This window comes from Esox lucius, chromosome 7 (genome assembly GCF_011004845.1).
Source record: "Esox lucius isolate fEsoLuc1 chromosome 7, fEsoLuc1.pri, whole genome shotgun sequence".
Classification (NCBI taxonomy): Eukaryota; Metazoa; Chordata; class Actinopteri; order Esociformes; family Esocidae; genus Esox; species Esox lucius.
In genome coordinates, this window is record NC_047575.1 from 30,547,026 (window position 1) to 30,566,590 (window position 19,565).

Genomic DNA, 19,565 nt, shown 5'->3' on the forward strand with positions numbered 1-19,565 from the left:
CTTGTCCACTCCAAGACCTCTGCATCATGGTTTACACGTCCATGGAGAACATTTGTGTGACCCTGCACAATGCTATTCATTTCTACAAACATCGAAGTGGTGAATCGCACATGCAGGTTTATGCTTTACAAAATGCATTCATACTAACCCTAACCCTAATGTTTCGTATAATGGCCTGGTAACCCCCTTGCTGTTGTTATTTCCGTTAGCTTGTTGGTGGGGAAAATGTCAGTGTGCTTATTGAGCTGCAAGGTTATTATAAGCTGTGAAAGTTGTCTGATGTGTGCTTTTTTTTAAATTTATTTTTACCCACAGGCAGGTACAGTATATAAGAGAAGTATTTTCCATTGATGTGTTAGAAGAGATTAATCTAACCTAATCTGCCTCATTAAGAGCTTTATCAGCTGTTGTGAATTTTTTTAAATTCAAATCACATACTGTATAATACAATACAATTTATTTAAAATCACATACTGTATAATACAATACAATTGATTTAAAATCACATACTGTATAATACAATACAATTTATTTAAAATCACAAACTGTATAATACAATACAATTTAATTAAATTAACATACTGTATAATACAATACAATTTAATTAAATTAACATACTGTATAATACAATACAATTTAATTAAATTAACATACTGTATATACAATAAAATGTTCAACTCACAAAAAAAAAAACGCTCACTGCCTAAGAGGAGCACGATTGTGTGTCAGTGTTGCAAGAAAGGGAGTGTGCCACTTTTCTATTGGTCAACAGAAAACACTGAGTCTTCTGTTGACCAATAGAAATTCTGCATTTTCTGTGCAATCAAAATCCTTTCTGGTGAGTGAGTGTTGTGAAACACTATCATTGCACTACTTCCTGAAGATATATCATGGACATTTTCTCATAAGTCAATGCAAGAATTGTACACAATGCCACTTTAATGGGAAGAAAACCAAAATGTCCTGAACTCAGGTTGGTTCACACAATCCACTTAACATTGCCGTGAAGTGGATCCATGCCACAATTGTTTCTATATTATCATACCCCACCTCCCAGCAGAATCTACTGTTGAGATCATGATTTTGGGATGTCTCATGCCCCCTAATTCTTGCAAAAGCCTAATCAAGGGGTATGTCATTTCACATTGTATACCTTGATTGTTTTTATCATATACTGTCCATGGATTGCATTGAGAGACCAATTTCTGTTTCATGATCAAAGTTATTTCCTATCCTGTTAATTCATTATCATAATCAACTGTAAGAAATGAATGTGTGCTAACATAGCCTACATTGACAGAAATGATCAAGGGTGTATACTGTATCAAGGGTGTATACTGTATCAAGGGGGTATACTGTATCAAGGGGGTATACTGTAATTGATATCCAGTAAATGTTCTCCTGGATATCAAGAGATAGTTGAGAAGTAGACCAAGAGTTTAGTGAAACTAATTGAATAAATGTAAATGTGGGAGTGCCCGTTTCTTTGTTTCATTGTTGAGAAAACAAAGGACGATGGCATTAGACTTTTTTCACACCTTTTGTAACAAAGAATCAACTTTTTGGTCAAGACTATATAAAGCCCCCTGTAACCATAAGACTTAGAGCAACCCATCCTGCAGTTAGTGCATCTTCTGAATCTGACATGCTGTTGACTTGCTCCCGTACAACCAAATGAATCGACATAACCAACTGCTATCTGTGTTTTGATAACTTTTGATTGTAAATCGTATTACAGAGAGGAATTTGTTGAGTTTCAACACTACCGATCTGGTAAATGTGCAGCAGGGACACAAGACCCGGAGAGCGAGAAGGCTGTGAACAGGTGAAGTGCCTTGAGCCTCAGGTGAGACAGGCATCCTGTCAACTCTGCCAGTTTGTGGTGCATTCTCGCCAGCTGGCAAGCACCACTGCGTCCCTGGCTCGTCCCACCACAACACGTGCCGTACCCAATCACAACTGTCACAGACCATGCCACTTGTTCCCAACCCTAACGCTACCCCAACACTCATTCCTGCACACTATGTAATTGCTATTTTTTTCTTCTCTCCACACTTAATACCCTCACCCATTCGACTACTCTCAACCTAATCCCTCACCCCACTCCCAAACACACTCACTGAAACCCCAACCCGCTACTCTGCCGGTTGTGAGCAGATATTAAGGGGTGGAGTGTGGGCTGGTCACGGTGTCCTTGCCCTGAATTGACACCCCGTCTCTTATTACACAGCTGTCTGCTGTGCGTCCACCTTTCCCCAGGGGCAGACCAAATTAGTCTCTTTCCCAGGACCTGCCACCCACCCCCACCGCTTGGCTTCCCAGGTCCACTCCCCCAAACCACAAGGCTGTCATCAGTCATCAGCATACTTAACTGTCGCCCCGAGTAAAGCTGACTATCAAGCTGATGCAATGGATACATGAGGAAAATGAAAGATTTTGTTGTTGCATTATGAAATTGGAGTGAGTCCACTGGGCTGGTATGTGCATACAACACTGATAACTTCTGAATGGTAATCTCAGTAGTGCAGAAATGGGCCTGCGTGTTTTGAGTTTCGTTCTGCACAGATCATTAGTCATGCTTGAGAGAGTGGCAGGTAGTAGCGTCTGAGAATTTTTCTCTAGGTCTCCTGATATATCAGCTACGAACACTTTACACATTACAGCTGCCCAGATCTGAGCTAGAACAGTTATGCAACATAGGGACATTATACAGTGCACTTGAACGAACAGAACGATACACTACAGAAGATACGGAAGCACTGTCTTCACGGGATATGGAAACCTAGAGAGAGGGACCTGTGCCAATTAGAAAATGAAATGCTTTTAGCTACATGCTACATTGAAATGCTCATGTTATATATTAAACAATCAAAATTATTATTGAAAGTGAAAGTAAGTCATTATTTACAAATCAGACGATTATCTAATTACTCAAGTGGTATTTTAATAACTCACTCATACAATAGTTATTAATTATTGATTTACGGAGGATTTCATTCAGAAAAATAAGATATATAGGCTAGGTAATTCAACAGCACAGTTTAAAAAAATCCTTATTATGCAACCCCATTTCCCAAAAACTTGGAAGGCTTTGTAAAATGCAAATAAAAACAGAATGTAATGATGTGCAAATCATGTATGCCTGTATTTAACTGAAAATTGTACAAAGACATAATTTCAAATGTTGAAACAGAAATGTTATTGTTTTTGGAAAATTATACATGCCCATTATGAATTTGATGTCAGCAACACGTTTCAAAAAAATTGGGACATGGGCATGTTTATCACTGTGTTGCATCACCTCTTCTTTTAACAATTATCTGTAAGCGTTTGGAACTGAGGAGACCAATTGCTGTAACTTTGAAAGGGAAATGTTTTCCAATTATTGCTTACTATAGGATTTCAGGTGCTCCACAGTTTGGGGTCTCCTTTGTCGTATATTTCAGTTCATAAAGCACCAAACGTTTTCAGTGGGTGACAGCTCTGGAGTACAGTGTACTGCATATGATTTCCATTAACCTACACATGCATAGAAGGAGAATACATTTTAACACATTTTGTTAAGCTAAATGTTATGTTTAACCTATTATTTGATGAAGGTCGATTGTTGTGTTTGATAAAATGCTTTGACTCCAAACTCCATTTGGAGGCGGTTGCCATGTCACATGTAACACCCATGTCTGAACAGTGGCAGCTGCCAAACATACTTAAAACCTTTGGAAACCTGATTCCAAACACTACACACATAGTACATTTTTTTAACTGTTGTTCCAATGCGTGTGGGGGTGTCAAAGGAACAGGTTTGTGGAGGGAGTTACACAACATTTGGCTCTCCATTACCTTTCCATCCCAGACTTCAGATTGCATTTTCACCTTTTTTCCTGGACAGAAAATCAAGTTTCTCTAGCTTGTTCTAAAGCCGTGCCACTATTTTTCATCACCATGTAAGCTTTGTCCAGCTGACCAGCTGCTGTAGTTGATTTTGTGAAAAATATGTGAAAAACCCCAAAAAACATGATCCGCTTGTCTACTACAGACTACAATTCAAACTAAGAAACCAGAGAAATGTCTTTGCGGTGATTGTACTTCTATTTGAAGACCAGTGCTGTTATATGGTTGACAGTGAGGAGGGGATTGTACTTCTATTTGAAGACCAGTGCTGGTATATGGTTGAAAGTGAGGAGGGGATTGCTTGTGTGCGTCAAGGTAGGTATCTATGATTGGTCTCCCCCCATTGAAACCAGAGCCAGCAGGGTCATGTGTGCTGTGGTCAGGCGGAGGTTATATTTATCACAGGGGTTACATGTCCACCACGATTTACGGAGGACCAGTGGGCCCTCCAACACTCCAACACTCCAACACGTGTCATAATCTACGAAGGTGGTACCCTTTGACCCTTCTCCTGCCATCTTGACTATTCAAAATGTTATTTGGCGTGCCAAATAAAATGCAAGAAGGACTGTCTTCAGGAAAGCGAAGATTGAAAGTGAAGTTTCCCAAAGAAACGATTGCAGCAGTACATACAGCCCTGTAGCCCGCCTGGGAAACGTGCATGTATTTTGTTGTTGTAAGCCAAATAGTTTAGGCCTGATGTCATTAGTTTGAAGTACATTTGTAAGTACATTTTTAAGGGATAAAAGGGATAATGGAATAATGATATACTTGGGGCAAATATCCTGAAACCCTTTATTAAAAATGAATATATTATCAAAAATACCTTTCTGTAAAAGGTGCACCCCAGTCGTAAGATCGCCCAGTGTTAATGAACCAGTTAGCATTCAGGATTCAAACCATGCAGTTTAAAACACATAATATCTCATTGGATAATTAGTGCACATCCCCATCCATAAATGTGCTGAATGTGTAGGGGTATGTTAACCAGAAAATTCCCCAGTCAAATTCTATGCCCTGCGCTGTCCACTTTCCTGTTACCCATTTTATGCTTGCCAGATTTTTCCAGTCCCTATACAGTGTGTGTCTCTGTGCCACTGGCAGCAGAAGCATAAATTAGGTTGATATAACCCCCCCCCCACACACACACACACACACAACCACACACCATTCCCCTTCCACCTTCCCCCCCAAAAACAGGCACTCAGCCAATGCAGACACTTATAATGTCAGAGAAACCAAGCTTGCACTAATTTTGCCAAACCCCTAGAATCTTCCCTAAGCATATAGCTGCTTGGAACGTACTGCTCAATAGGATTCATGTTCTTGGTGGTCTAGCTCATCTAGGTGTGTCCTACATTTGATGTTACATACTGCATAAACTTTTTTTAAACTTTTTCTGTGTTTTTGGCTTGATTTTTCTACTTTTTATTTTTGCAATTATTTTAATATCACATCAAATTAATTAAACATAATTTTGCTGAAGTCTGGAGTGAATACTATCCTGAGTGGAGAGCTACAGCACACTTTGCATTTTAGACCCGTGACATAAGAAGCTTCAGACACCGAGATCCACTAGGTGGAGCAATTTCAACATTATCTGTCAACTAGCCTGTTGAAGTAGTTACCCATAATACCTGACCCATTGGCCCGTTCAGGAAGGAAGGTGGCCTATAACAAAACCAACACAGGCCAGCCTACAGCAGCCCAACATAGCCTAGCCTGTACCAGCACAACACAGGCTACTAGCTTATACCAGAACCAACTCAGCCTAGCCAACACAGACCCAACAAATTATACTAGCCTACAGACTACAAGCCTTCTAATTAATCAAATATTGTGTGTTCTGACTGGATAAATACAGGTCCGTAAAGATTTTATGTTCACTTCTTCAGAGATTAGAAACTAGACTTATTAAATAATAAATTGATGTAATTTATCTTGTGGGCTCCTTTTTTCCATTTTACTGGTGTCAGTAGGTCAGACTAACAAATACATAGAGAATGTATGGTTCCTTTCAGTATATCTATAATCTTTTACATACTTAATACTTGAATTTGTGCAGTTTTCTAATAGTTTGTCTGTCTGTCTGTCTAGTTATGTAGATGCCCCACATATACAGTAAGTTCTGGCCTGGTGTGAGGTACGTCCACCTTCTCCATAGACTGAAGAATACGTCCTTGATGGAGTCCTTGTCATAGGGAGTAATAGAAAACCTCCCAATGGCGAAACAATTGACACGTTGACAAAATTATTTACACTTCACAATGGAGTCTCACCATTCTGTTTTTATGGTTATTTTATTGCTATTATTTCTCTCCTCAAATAGTCCTACATGAGCATTGAGGACCAATATTCATCCATGGAAAGAAAAAGGTGCAATGGTCTCTTAATTTTTTCCAGAGCTGTACTGTAGGTGCAAATTAAACAACACAAATGTAAGTTGACATTCTATTTATGTAAGATATGAACATGTATGCCTAACTTTATGATGGGCTAAAGTGCCATCATGCGCCAAAATATTTTTCCTAAGCATATACTGTACCTTACCCTCGCCTATACCAGACTTGCAAAGTAACCTGAGCAAGGCTTAGGAAGTAGAGGCTTAGGGCATGGCCAAACTAACGCGTTGATTGAATCTGTATCTATGAGTTCTAAAACATTTGCAGAGGAAGTTGTATATGAAGTCATAGATCAACTCTGATAATGCAAGTGGAAAGTAGTGCTGGGAAGTCCAAGGTATTGTCAAGTATTATCATGATACTTAGGTGCTGATATCAATCATTTGCTGAAACTTTCCATGGCTTAATCCTGGAATTGAAATGCACCAAATGTAAACAACAAGGTTATATTAATGGTGTAATCCACCCAATAACATATTCCTATGATTATTTAGAAGAAGTAAGGCATGAGGGGGTGTGGTATATGGCCAATATACCATGGCTAAGAGCTGTTCTTAGGCACAACTCTTTGCAATTAGCTGTGGTATAAACTGGTTACCAACACAACTAGAACAATAAAAAGTAATTTCAATAGTACAATATCACTAGATGACCAAACCAATCTTAACTCAGTCCACAGATCAGCCAATCTGTTCTTGTATTTCATTATTTCATTTCAATAGCACTGACACAGGTTCTTTCGGAAAGAAAGACCCATTCTCCAATTTTGTTGTGTTATGGATTTGCTTTATAATCAATTAAATTGTTTTTGTTTTGCCTTTGATCTGCACACAATACCCCATAAAAACAGAAGTGGAAACATGCTGTTAGACATGTTTGCAAATTTATTGAAATACAAAATGGAATTTTCTCATATAAAATATTCAGATAATTTATTCTGAATTTGGTAGAAATACCTTGGGTAGTAAACAAACTTGGGTCTTCGAGGGTATGTCTCAACCAGCTTCTTAGACCGGAATTTGAGCAGTTTCTCCCAGTGGCTGGGCCACTCTAGGTCACTTGACCCAAAGCACTTCAGCATTGTCTTGGCTGTGGGCATTGGGTCATTGTCATTGCGGAGAGATCATTCTATTTGTCCTAATAGTCTCAGGGTCCTTTAAGTGCCGTTTGGTTTCTGTCTAGTTACAACCACAAAGGCTAGATTGATGGAGTGCTGTAGGGATTGTTGTCCTCCTGGCATGTTCTCCCATCTCTGCAAAGATACTCTGAAGCGCTATTAGGGTGGCCATTGGCTTCTTGTTCACCTCTGTCACCAAGCACATTCATGCCCAGTTACTTCGTTTGGCCCGAAGACCGGCTCTAGGAAGAGTTTTGGTGGTTCCTGTTTTCTTCCATTGAACAATGATGGAGCCCACTCTGCTCCTGGAACCTTTCAACTATTTAGCAATTCTTGATATCTTTCCCTAGATCTACACCTTAACAGAATTATGTTTTTGATGTCTACAGAAAGTTCCTTGGACTTCACGCCTTGGTTTTTGCTCTGATATGCACTGTGAAATGTGGCACCTTATATAGACAGGTGTGTGCCTTTCTACACTCACCTAAAGGATTATTAGGAACACCTGTTCAATTTCTCATTAATGCAATTATCTAATCAACCAATCACATGGCAGTTGCTTCAATGCATTTAGGGGTGTGGTCCTGGTCAAGACAATCTCCTGAACTCCAAACTGAATGTCAGAATGGGAAAGAAAGGTGATTTAAGCAATTTTGAGCGTGCTACAATTTGCACAAGCTCACCAGAATTGGACAGTTGAAGAATGGAAGAATGTTGCCTGGTCTGATGAGTCTCGATTTCTGTTGAAACATTCAGATGATAGAGTCAGAATTTGGCGTAAACAGAATGAGAACATGGATCCATCATGCCTCGTTACCACTATGTAGGCTGGTGGTGGTGGTGTAATGGTGTGGGGGATGTTTTCTTGGCACACTTTAGGCCCCTTAGTGCCAATTGGGCATTGTTTAAATGCCACGGCCTACCTGAGCATTGTTTCTGACCATGTCCATCCCTTTATGACCACCATGTACCCATCCTCTGATGGCTACTTCCAACAGGATAATGCACCATGTCACAAAGCTCTAATCATTTCAAATTGGTTTCTTGAACATGACAATGAGTTCACTGTACTGAAATGGCCCCCACAGTCACCAGATCTCAACCCAATAGAGCATCTTTGGGATGTGGTGGAACGGGAGCTTTCAGCACCTTGTTGAATTAATGCCACATAGAATTAAGGCAGTTCTGAAGGCGAAAGGGGGTCAAACACAGTATTAGTATGGTGTTCCTAATAATCCTTTAGGTGAGTGTATATCATGTCCAATCAATTGAATTTCCCACAGGTGGACTCCAAGTTCCAGAGACTGTTGAAGGCTGTAGTCATTCTGGATATGTATTGTGGGTGTTTAGCTGAATTCCATTTGGTAATATTTAACACTCCACAAACAAGCTTCTTGTGACTTGCATACTGTATACTATATGGTGGATAAGCTGTGGAATTAAGACCACACTCAAAATTATGTTAATTCATAGTGTTAACATAGCACAAATGTATTTAGCACTCACTTGATGAAAGCTTCAGATTTGTGAGTTACTGAGTGCAACAACTATGTCTCTGTCACTCACAGACACACTCATAGGTGGGTATCACTCAGTTTTATTTAAAGAGGTATGCTGGGATACCTATATTTTTAGGTTAGATCAATGTTATATTTTCTTTGGTGTACATGAGATATTTCAGTTTGTGATATTCAATGAATTGGCTGTACCACAACTAAGAACAGTTCTTAGCCAAGACGGTTTGCGGAGTGCCTGGACACAGCGCTTATTCGTGATATATTGACAATATATCACAAACCGCAAAGATGCCATATTGCTCTTATAAACCAGTTAATAATGCAATTACAGCAGTAAAAATGACTTGTGGTATTTGAGACCATATACCACAGGTATGACATCACATACATTTTAATTGCTGTAATTGCATTGGTAACCATTTTACAGTTTATATTATCAATATATCACAGATAATAGCTGTGCATTGTGGCCAAGAACAGCTCTTAGCTCTGGTATATTGCTCATATAATGTACCACCCCCCCCCCCCCCCCGTGCCTTATTTCTTACGTATACCACAGGTATGCCATCACATCCCTATTTACTGCTCCAATTGATTTGGTAATTGCCATCTTGGGGGTTTGTGGTATTTTTTCAATATACCACAGCTAGGCACTTTGTCCGGGCACTCCGCCATGCCTCATGTCTCAGAACAGCTCTTAGTTGTGGTATATTGGGCATATACCACATTCACTCATGTCTTAGTGCTAATTTATAAGAGGTTGTTGGTTACAACAAAAAATGAATGAATAAGGTTAGCAGTAAGACAATAAATGGGCAGTGGTAAAATGTGTCAGCTACGTTAACCAAGTGTACTCCGAGCTTCCCACTATTAATTCCAACTTTGGTTATTTAAGAGAAATTTCACACTGGAGCACGTGAATGCGGCTCTATTCTATGGTCCAATGTTGGAACATTGATAGTGTCAGGTTTCGCGGTTGCGCAGTTTACCTTGTGTGTGATGATAACCCGCATGGATTCCAGCATCAGTAGTTCGGGAATGTGAGTAAAAGGGAAAGTGCGTCTGTGAGTCCACCTGTTTGGGAAGAAGGGGATAGTTTTACTGGGGACCTGTTTAAGTGTTTCGAAGCAATGTCTGCATTACGACGAAACGTGCCATAGGCGACACGGTAAGAGTACCTAATACCAAGGTAAAATAATTAATGTTTTGAATATGTAAATACTTTATCATACGTGAACGTTATTCTTTCTGTTTTTCACACAAATTATTTTAAAAATGTTTGAAGTGTGTCAGTATGTGCGTGCCCAACTCGTTTCACGAATATAATTTAAGGCAAAAATCTTAATTATTTTGAGGTCAGTTGGATAAGGGTCTGCTATGCAAATGTAAAAACTGTTCAGCAACGCAGTGTGAATTGCCCCTGTTGATGTCGATGATACCCGTGGTTGCGTTGTGTACGTTCTGTCTGGTCAACTGTCAAATTGTCATTGGAATTTATTAGAGTTAAACCTGTATGTTTCATGTAATGCACGTGTTGCCTATGTTGTTTCAGTTGATATAATATAACCTTTTAGATATTTTAGAAAGCAATAAAAATTGTTGTGGTTACAGTTATAGTTTCGTTTTGTCTCTACATCGCACTAGCCTAAGTTGTACCTCTAGGATGTATTTAAATAATAATGAATAATAATGGGAACCCGATCCTCAATCAGCACTCTTCCTCTGAGACAGTTTTTGAACACTGACCCTAGGAGTGTTTTCTACGTTAAGTGGGTCTATCCATTTCCTTACCTTTTTCTTCTGTTGTTTTTACATACATCTTTCAGGCATTTATGCTGTATTGATAGAGAAAGTTTGGGTAGAGAGATTTTCAAACCCATGCTGCGACTGTATATGTGCACAGGAGATGGTGGTTTAAACTGCTCTACTCCCCTAGGCCTCCAAAGCCTCCTAATTCATATACATTAGAGTCACTGACTCTACTGAACTCAGGCAATATTGATATGTGAGGGCTCCTGCTGGGCAGTTTAAAGGTCTCTTAACGATTGACATCGGTTCCACATCTCTCCTTTTCTGCTGTCCGTTTTTTACAGTTAGCTGGATGGACGTTCTTAAGTGAATTTGAAAAGCAGTCAAAGAACGTGACTGAATCGGCAACAGGACTGATTAAGACATTCAGTATGGGTCTTGTCAGTATGCTGCCAGTAACCATCTGTCTGCATCCTTTTCTACATGTCTGTCTGTAAAGGGGTGTTGAGTTGTGAGAGGTGGGATCAGTGTCTATCTCTGTGAGCTGTATGTGTCCTACTGGTCTCATCAGTAGTGCCCAGCTTAACTATGTATTGTGTTGTACATTGCATAAACTATTATCGCTTTTATAGGGATAATACTTATAGTACCTTATTTAACTTCACGTTATGTCTAATATTTTAATTAAGTAATAAGTCATAATAAAATGAGTCACCTTGAGTATATGTTTTGGAGTTCCCCAAAGCAATCTATCTATAAATCTCTCTCAGAGTTCAAGGATTGGAAGAAAGATGAGCCAAACTATAACTCCCATTCCTGTCACACTCGCAGCATATCACTCATTAGACTGGCCCAAACGGCTGTTTTACCCCAACCGTTGAAACCAACATAGGTGGATTGATGATTGATTAATGATGGACTCCCTATAACCTTCCTATGAGTTCTGTTCTTTACTTTCCCAGTTGGTTTTCTGCTGGTTTGGTCAATTACAGGCCAACACTGATCTATCTATTCAATTTTTGTAATAATTATTTTAAGGTGTTGCTGTTTTGTGTCAAATTAGTTCTGGTCTTTTGACAGGATAATCCTGTTATATATACCTTTGGTAGATCGGTTTATTCATAATAAAATACAGTGAATCTGCACAACCTATAGCTGCAGACAAAAATAACTCCTATGGCTAAATGGTAAACTTCTTAGCTCACAAAGATTTTAGCTCACACCTTTTACATCAGAAATCGGTTCTACCCATCGGCCATTAGAATGGGAGATCAGCCGATGGCTGATTACTTATTTTAAGAAAATATCAGCCCATGCCAGTCGATCAGTTCATCACTAATTTATAGACTTGTTGATTTGTTCTATGAATATTTTATATTAACATGGTTTAGAAGACTGATTATGTTTGAAAACTGTTGTAGATTGCATTGGAGCTCAAAGTACCAATTACCGTTAAAATCACACTATATATCTGGCTATAAATGTCCATTTGGAATGTATGGATGGACAAAGCAGCATGTTTCTTATTTGGAGTTAGCAGTGACAGTGACACAGAGTAGTACGGTCATAGAGGGATGCTCTCTCTGGTACTGGGAATGAAGTGCTTATTGTTGTAGCACTGAGAGTGCACTAACGGGTATTATTTGCCAGGTTTCACACAGCAAGCTATGTAGTGTGTGTGTTACAGCGCCTGTTTTGTTTTCATTCAGTGTCTATAGCTTTGTCTGTGTGGGCCTACTGGCTGCCTCTGCGCTTTTTGTTTAACACTTTGTTGTTCTGACAAAAATTGTTGCACTGAATTCAAAGAGTGGCATGGAGTGGCTTCAAAAGGCACCCGCTATATATTTACTTCTGAAATAATTTGACTGGTTAGATTTTTGTTTTGTTTGAGATATTACATTTTTCCCTGCAATACCCTCATTTATAAATGTTTAACTAGTGAATAGTCAATTCAATTATAAACTGTTAGGCCTACCTATCACTCCACACAGATAATACTGTAATAATGTCTGGAATTCAGTTTGCTGCTTCTCACTCCCCCAGTATTCCTATACATACTTACAGGATTATGTTTCTGACTAAAGCTGTAGGGCTCAGAAAGAAATTAAACATTTGACAGCCAAATATTATACTTGTATATACTTCAGTATATATTTATAGTTTTTCAGCATTAAATGAGATGGTGTAATGATACATTGATCAGGTCACAGTTAAAATCTGTTTTTTGTTTGTTTTTATGTTCTATTCTGTCCTGGAAGTATGGAGAAAAAACACAACAAAAGTCCATATTTTAGTACTAGCAGGCTACAATGTGACTCTCCCATTCTCTTAGCAAGGGGGCACAGGCCATGGCCTGTATGGTGTATGTGTCTATTTCCCTTTGCCTGATTGTTTCCAGTTTGGCGCTGAATATTGCATAACTGGTGTCTCTAGCTGGGTCAGTGCTGAAGTCCGGCTCCTTCTTGGTGACAAGACAATGTCTTTTGTAATTAAGGGTGAAAGTTTCTACCTTGGTCCCATCAGACCATAATGCATATCCCCACAGGGTTTGGAAGATTGAATGAGAAATTGGAGATCCAGGTTGTCAACACAATTCAAACTTATGAACAGGAAGTAATTTTTTATATGCCATCCAAAAAATGTAATGGGTATATATAATATAATATATTTTAGAGTAAATGTTAACTTCCTGGGGCTTGTTTTAACTTTTTAATAGTGTTAGTTTGGTAGTGGAATAGGTATACATATTTTACATACATTTTCTACACTATACCCTAACTTGCTGGTATACACTTTACAGCGTCGTCGAGAAGTATTGACAGCCTAGGTAAATATGAACATAAAATAATAAATTGAATTGTTGATTATCAGCTTGATCATACACTCAACAAAACTCATATGAATCAAATTTTTTAACTGAGTGAAAATTGTGCTGTGTAGAATCCTGCCTCTAACGTTACTAAGAGTGACTTGACTTGTCTCCTACTCTTCATCATTCGCCAAACAAGAATGGAAGAGTAGGAGCTAGTCCAGGGTGGTTTGGGGTGTGGGAGATAGAACTGCATGTGTCTAAAGCCAGTATGAGGAGAAAACATGTCAGTGGAAACTATTAGACAGAACAGCAAGAACGTTTCAGTGGGGAATATCTCAGGCACACGCAACAATTTAGAAAAACATATTTGAAACATTTGCTTGAATTATTAACTGTGGATGTCTTCTTGTAATTTATGATTGTAATTATGCAAGTAGAACAATACAAAATGTAATTTATATGTATTCCGATTGATATATATTCAAGTTTTTATTCAAGTTCTGTGTCTTTGGTAACTCGTGTGTGGTCATCCATCCTGGTTCACTGGGGTATAAATATAAGGTGACACACAGGCTAAACTCCCTTCGTCATCCATCAAAATGGGAAAGGCTAGAGAATGCACAAATGAGACAAGGGGTTTTTGATCATTACAAATCAGGCAAAGGCTATAAAAACATGTCTATATCCCTGAAAATACCCATCTCCACTATTAGCGAAGTAATAATGAAATGTAAAACAGCTGCAGCTATGATGAACCTGCCTGGATGAAGATCCATTTTGCCCCCTGCCATCACCTTGACGCCAACAAGTCAGTTGAAAAGGTACTTTAAGAAAGGCTTTATTACTTCTGGTTTTACATACAGTGGATATAAAAAGTCATCACACCCCTGTTTGAATGCCAAGTTTTTGTGATGTAAAAGAATGATATAACTGGGGGTGTGGCTGTGTTCAGAATTAGCAATCACTTTCAAACTCATGTTAAATAGAAGTCATTACACACCTTCCATCATTTAAAGTGGCTCTGATTAATCACAAAAAGTTCAGCATTTCTAGTAGGATTTTCCAGAAATTTTCTTAGTTGCATCTCAGAGCAAAAGCCAATTTTCCGCAGAGAGCTTCCAAAGCATCAGAGGGGTCTCATTGTTGAAAGATTTCAGTCAGGAGATGGGTTCAAAAGAATTTCCAAAGCATTAGATATACCATGGAACATAGTGAAGACAGTCATCATCAAGTGGAGAAAATGAGGCACAACAGAAACATTACCAAGAACTTGACGTCCCTCCAAAATATATGAAAAACGAGAAGAAAACTGGCCAGGGAGTCTTCCAAGAGGCCTACAGCAACATTAAAGGAACTGCAGGAATTTCTGGCAAGTACTGGCTGTGTGCTACATGTGACAACAATGTCCCATATTCTTCATATGAATGGGCTATGGGGTAGGGTGGCAAGACGGAAGCCTTTTCTTACAAAGAAAAACATCCAAGCCCGGCTGATGTTTGCAAAAACAAAACAACAAGTCTCCCAAAAGCACGTAGGAAAATGTGTTATGGTCTAATGAAACCAATGTTGAACTTTTTGGCCATAATTCCAAAAGCTATGTTTGGCACAAAAACAACACTGCACATAACCCAAAGAACACCATACCCACAGTGAAGCATGGTGGTGGCAGCATCATGCTTTGGGGCTGTTTTACTTCAGCTGGAAATGGGGCCTTAGTCAGGGTGGAGGAAATAATGTTTCAAATACCAGTTCCAAATACCAGGCAATTTTGGCACAAAACCTCCAGGAGTCCGTTAGAAAGTTGAAGATGAAGTTCACCTTTCAGCACGACAACGACTCAAAGCACACATCCAAATCCACAAAAGCATGACTTCACCAGAAGATGATTAACATTTTGGGATGGCCCAGCCCCAGCCCAGACCTGAATCCAATTGAATATCTGTGGGGTGATCTGAAGAGGGCTGTGCACAGGAGATGTCCTCGCAATCCGACAGATTTGGAGCACATTTGCAAAGAAGAGTGGGCAAATATTGCCACGTCAAGATGTCTCATGCTAATAGAATCCTACCCAAAAAGACTGAGTGCTGTCATAAAATCAAAAGGTGCTTCAACAAAGTATTATTATTGTGCACACTTATGCAACCAGGTTATTGTGAGTTTTTTATTTTTTATTTTTCCCCCTCAAAGATTTCAGTTTGTTTTTCAATTGAATTGTTCACATTATAGGTGGAAAAAGTTCTGACCTGATTTATCTTTGTCTCATTCTTTTACATCACAAGAACCTGGCATTTTAACAGGGGTGTGTAGACTTTTTATATCCACTGTAGGTTGGTACAAACACTGATACAGAGCAATATATTATGTTTAACATACGACCATACACAGTCATTAGTTCTTTCTGTACTTCAGTTGGAATTGGCTTCAGCTCCCTTCAGCTCCCTCCACAGATTTTCTATGGGATTATGGTCTGGAGACTGGCTAGGCCACTCCAGGACCTTAATGTGCTTCTTCTTGAGCCACTCCTTTGTTGCCTTTGCCGAGTTTTTTGGGTCATTGTCATGCTGGAATATCCATCCACGACCCAATTTCAATGCCCTGACTGAGGGAAGGAGGTTCTCACCCAATATTTGATGGTCCACGGCCCCGTCCATCGTTCCTTTGATGCAGTGAAGTTGTCCTGTCCCCTTAGCAGGAAAACACCCCCAAAGCATAATGTTTCCTCCTCCATGTTTGACAGTGGGGAGGGTGTTCTTGGGATCATAGGAAGCATTCCTCCTCCTCCAAACACAGCGAGTTGAGTTGATTCCAAAGAGCTCGATTTTGGTCTCATCTGACCACTACTCTTTCACCCAGTTCTCCTCTGAATCATTCAGATTTTCATTGGCAAACTTCAGACGGGCCTGTACATGTGCTTTCTTGAGCAGGGGGACCATGCGGTTGCTGCAGGATTTCAGTCCTTCACAGCGTAGTGTGTTACCAATTGTTTTCTTGGTGACTACGGTCCCAGCCGCCTTGAGATCATTGACGAGATCCTCCCGTGTAGTTCTGGGCTGATTCCTCACCGTTCTCATGATCATTGCACTCCACGAGGTGAGATCTTGCATGGAGCCCCAGACCGAGGGAGATTGACAGTTCTTTTGTGTTTTTTTCATTTTGCAAATAATCATACTAACTGTCACCTTCTCATCAAGCTGTTTGCTGATGGTCTTGTAGCCCATTCCTGCCTTGTGTAGGTCTAAAATCTTGTCCCTGACATCCTTAGACAGCTATTTGGTCTTGGCCATGCAATCTAGCGTTTTACTCTCTCTTAATGTAAATAAGCCCTTAGCTAACAAGCTCTTGAATCAGATTTCATATCAAAGAGAGCCTCTGGCTATATTTCCCTCTACTTTCTTTTCCCCATTTCAACAAATCCCTAGCCTTTCCACCTATTCACAATACAGACAGCTCCCCCATCTAAAACTTGTCATAATTAAGTGATGATACACTATTAAAAATGGCCTATGAACCCCATGACACCAGCTGCTTGAGAGGAAAATCCTGCAGTGAACAGGTATGATCCAACCCCCCAACTCTCTATTGTGGCTCCTCCTTCAAAAGTCTCAAACCACAGTGTTACAATTTTATTTCATATTTTGTTAAAAAATATATATTTGTGTTTAGCTCACTTAATATAATTTAAAAGAATGGATTATGGTGTAATAGAACAAAAAAGGGAAAACTAATGTACAAACAAATGCATTTCTTTTGATTCAAAAATATTTTTTATGATGGAGTGGTGCCGTGATGCCTGCATAGTGGCTTTGATACATCTCTTCCTATCAGTCATACCGGGTGTTTATAAAGAACATCTTTGCTTTGTACCAAAGGTCCGGAATCGAATTACTCTTCAAGTGCCAATTATGATACTACAATTGCAAGGCAACACGTTGGTCTGAAGTCACTATTGTAACATTATGGAATTTGCTTTTAAAAAAGCTTCTATAAACATAAGGCTATAAATTACGGTGTCCTCTAATTCTGCATGAACACCAACCTTAATAATAACCAAATTATGACATGTTTTTGAAGTAATACTGTATAAGACCTAATGATAGCAGTTATAATTGTAAGAGTGTTATTATAGTCTCTGTCTGGTTGGCCTGGAGCCGAAGGTAGATTTGTTTACACCCTCACTCATCTAGTTCATGGACAGCCTTCACTTACTTATTAAAGGGATGGATCTCTTTACTGTCCAACTGCTATGATTTGTGGGTAACTCGAACTAGTATTACCATTACAGCATAAATGATGGGTTGGTTTGCTTATATAGAAAGTGTTAAAATTTTGCTATGACATTAAGGATTTTGCAAGTGCAAATACATAAAACAATAAATGTTCTGTAAAAAGTCCAATAAATGAAGCCAAAATCAATGATAATGGATATTTTTAAGCCACCCATGTGAGGATTAAAGCAGTCCATAGACATTGTGTTTACAGAACATTGACATGCTTACCATTCTGAAAAACGTGTCTTTGAGGCATCCTGAAAATGACTTGTCTTTGAGGCTGACCAAAGTCTTGTTTTAAGCATGCAAAAGACATGCTTAATCGGATTTAAATTGAAAAATGTACTTGGGCAATCAAGAAATGTTCAATTTTGGGGTCATTGTGTTTCGGGTCATTATTCTAGCATAATGAATCACTGTCCAAGGAATATAGAGGCATTTAGTTGAGCAGACCAGAAATATCTGTACACTTTAGAATTCATCAGTCTTCTACCATCAGTTGTCACATTGATGAAGAAGAGCCAGTTCCAATAGCAGCAATGCATGACCAAGCCATAACGCTACCTCCACAATATTTCACTGATGTGTTGGTATACTTTGGATCACATGCAGTCCTTTTTTCTGCACATTTTCTCTTTTCATAAACTGTACAAATTTGACCATAAAACTCTTTTAGGTACTTTTTATCAAACTGTAACCTGGCCGTTATGTTTTTAAGGCTACGTTGTGGTTTGCATCTTGTGGTGATCTTTTAGACCATTTCGAGAACTGTAATCAAACCCACGATTGCTGATGCTCCAAATACTCAACTAGTTTTCTAACAGTTTTATTGCTCCTTTAATCAGCGCAACAGTTTTCAGGTGTCCTAACATAATTGCAAAATTTTTTTCAAGTAAACACATAACCTTCTAAAATGATCCACTTGGATTAGAAAACATAATGTGCCCCTGGAACACAGGACACATTTTTGCTGTTAATAGGCCTCTGTACGCCTATGTAGATATTCCATTACAAATAAGCTGTTTCCAGCTACAGTAGTCATTCACAACATAAAACATTTTTACACTTACCCCAAATAGAATTTTGCGTACGGCCCCCAAAAGGTTAGAGCCCACACTGCTGGCAATATATCAGGGATAGGAATGTACTGATCCAAGATTGGAATCGGAAATGTGTTTTGATACTGGCAAAAAACACATGATTGGGTATCAACAACTGTGAATCTTTGATTGAGATTATGCCACGAAACACATTGTCCAAATAACCATCATAACCTTCAACTGCCACCTCTACCATGTGTTCCAATTGTAGCTGGTTTAGAAGAAGTACCAGGTAAATCGATGCCAAATTGCTCCATTGATTGCTGCATTGCTTTGTGAAGCCAGTGTTTTAAGGGTTGAATTTGAGAAGCTGAAGATAGAGGGGAGGGGAGAATGTAAGCAAGGTGGATCAAGTGCTGTGGAACAAAAGTATACCTGTGCATGTGTTATTGGAGCAACACCACATATGGCAACGATGGCTGTGAACCTGAATCACATGATATTTACGCCGTGGATAAAGGTTTTTGCTCTTAAGGTGTTTTTTGTACCTGTTGTTAACACAGTTGCTAAGAGATACATTTTACAGGGCAAGGCAGAGATACAAGGCAGTTATAGTTGAAAGCTATCCTCTTCCTCACATAGAAGAGCTGTTTTCTGCATTGAGGGGGTTACTGTGTTTTTCACTCTGGACTTGCAGAGCTCATATTATCAGGTGCTCCTTCACGGGGACTGCATTCATTACTCATGAGAGGCTATATCAGTGCAAAAA

At 39.1% G+C, this 19,565-nt stretch overlaps 1 protein-coding gene across 1 annotated transcript in view; it reads left to right on the forward strand.

The window, feature by feature from the left end:
* Positions 1-9,881: 9,881 nt before the first annotated feature.
* Positions 9,882-19,565, forward strand: part of slc8a2a (solute carrier family 8 member 2a) — a 46,314-nt gene continuing 36,630 nt past the window's right edge. Inside the window, 1 exon segment of the mRNA XM_029120704.2 lies at positions 9,882-10,116. The gene's annotated coding sequence lies outside the window, so the exon portion shown is untranslated.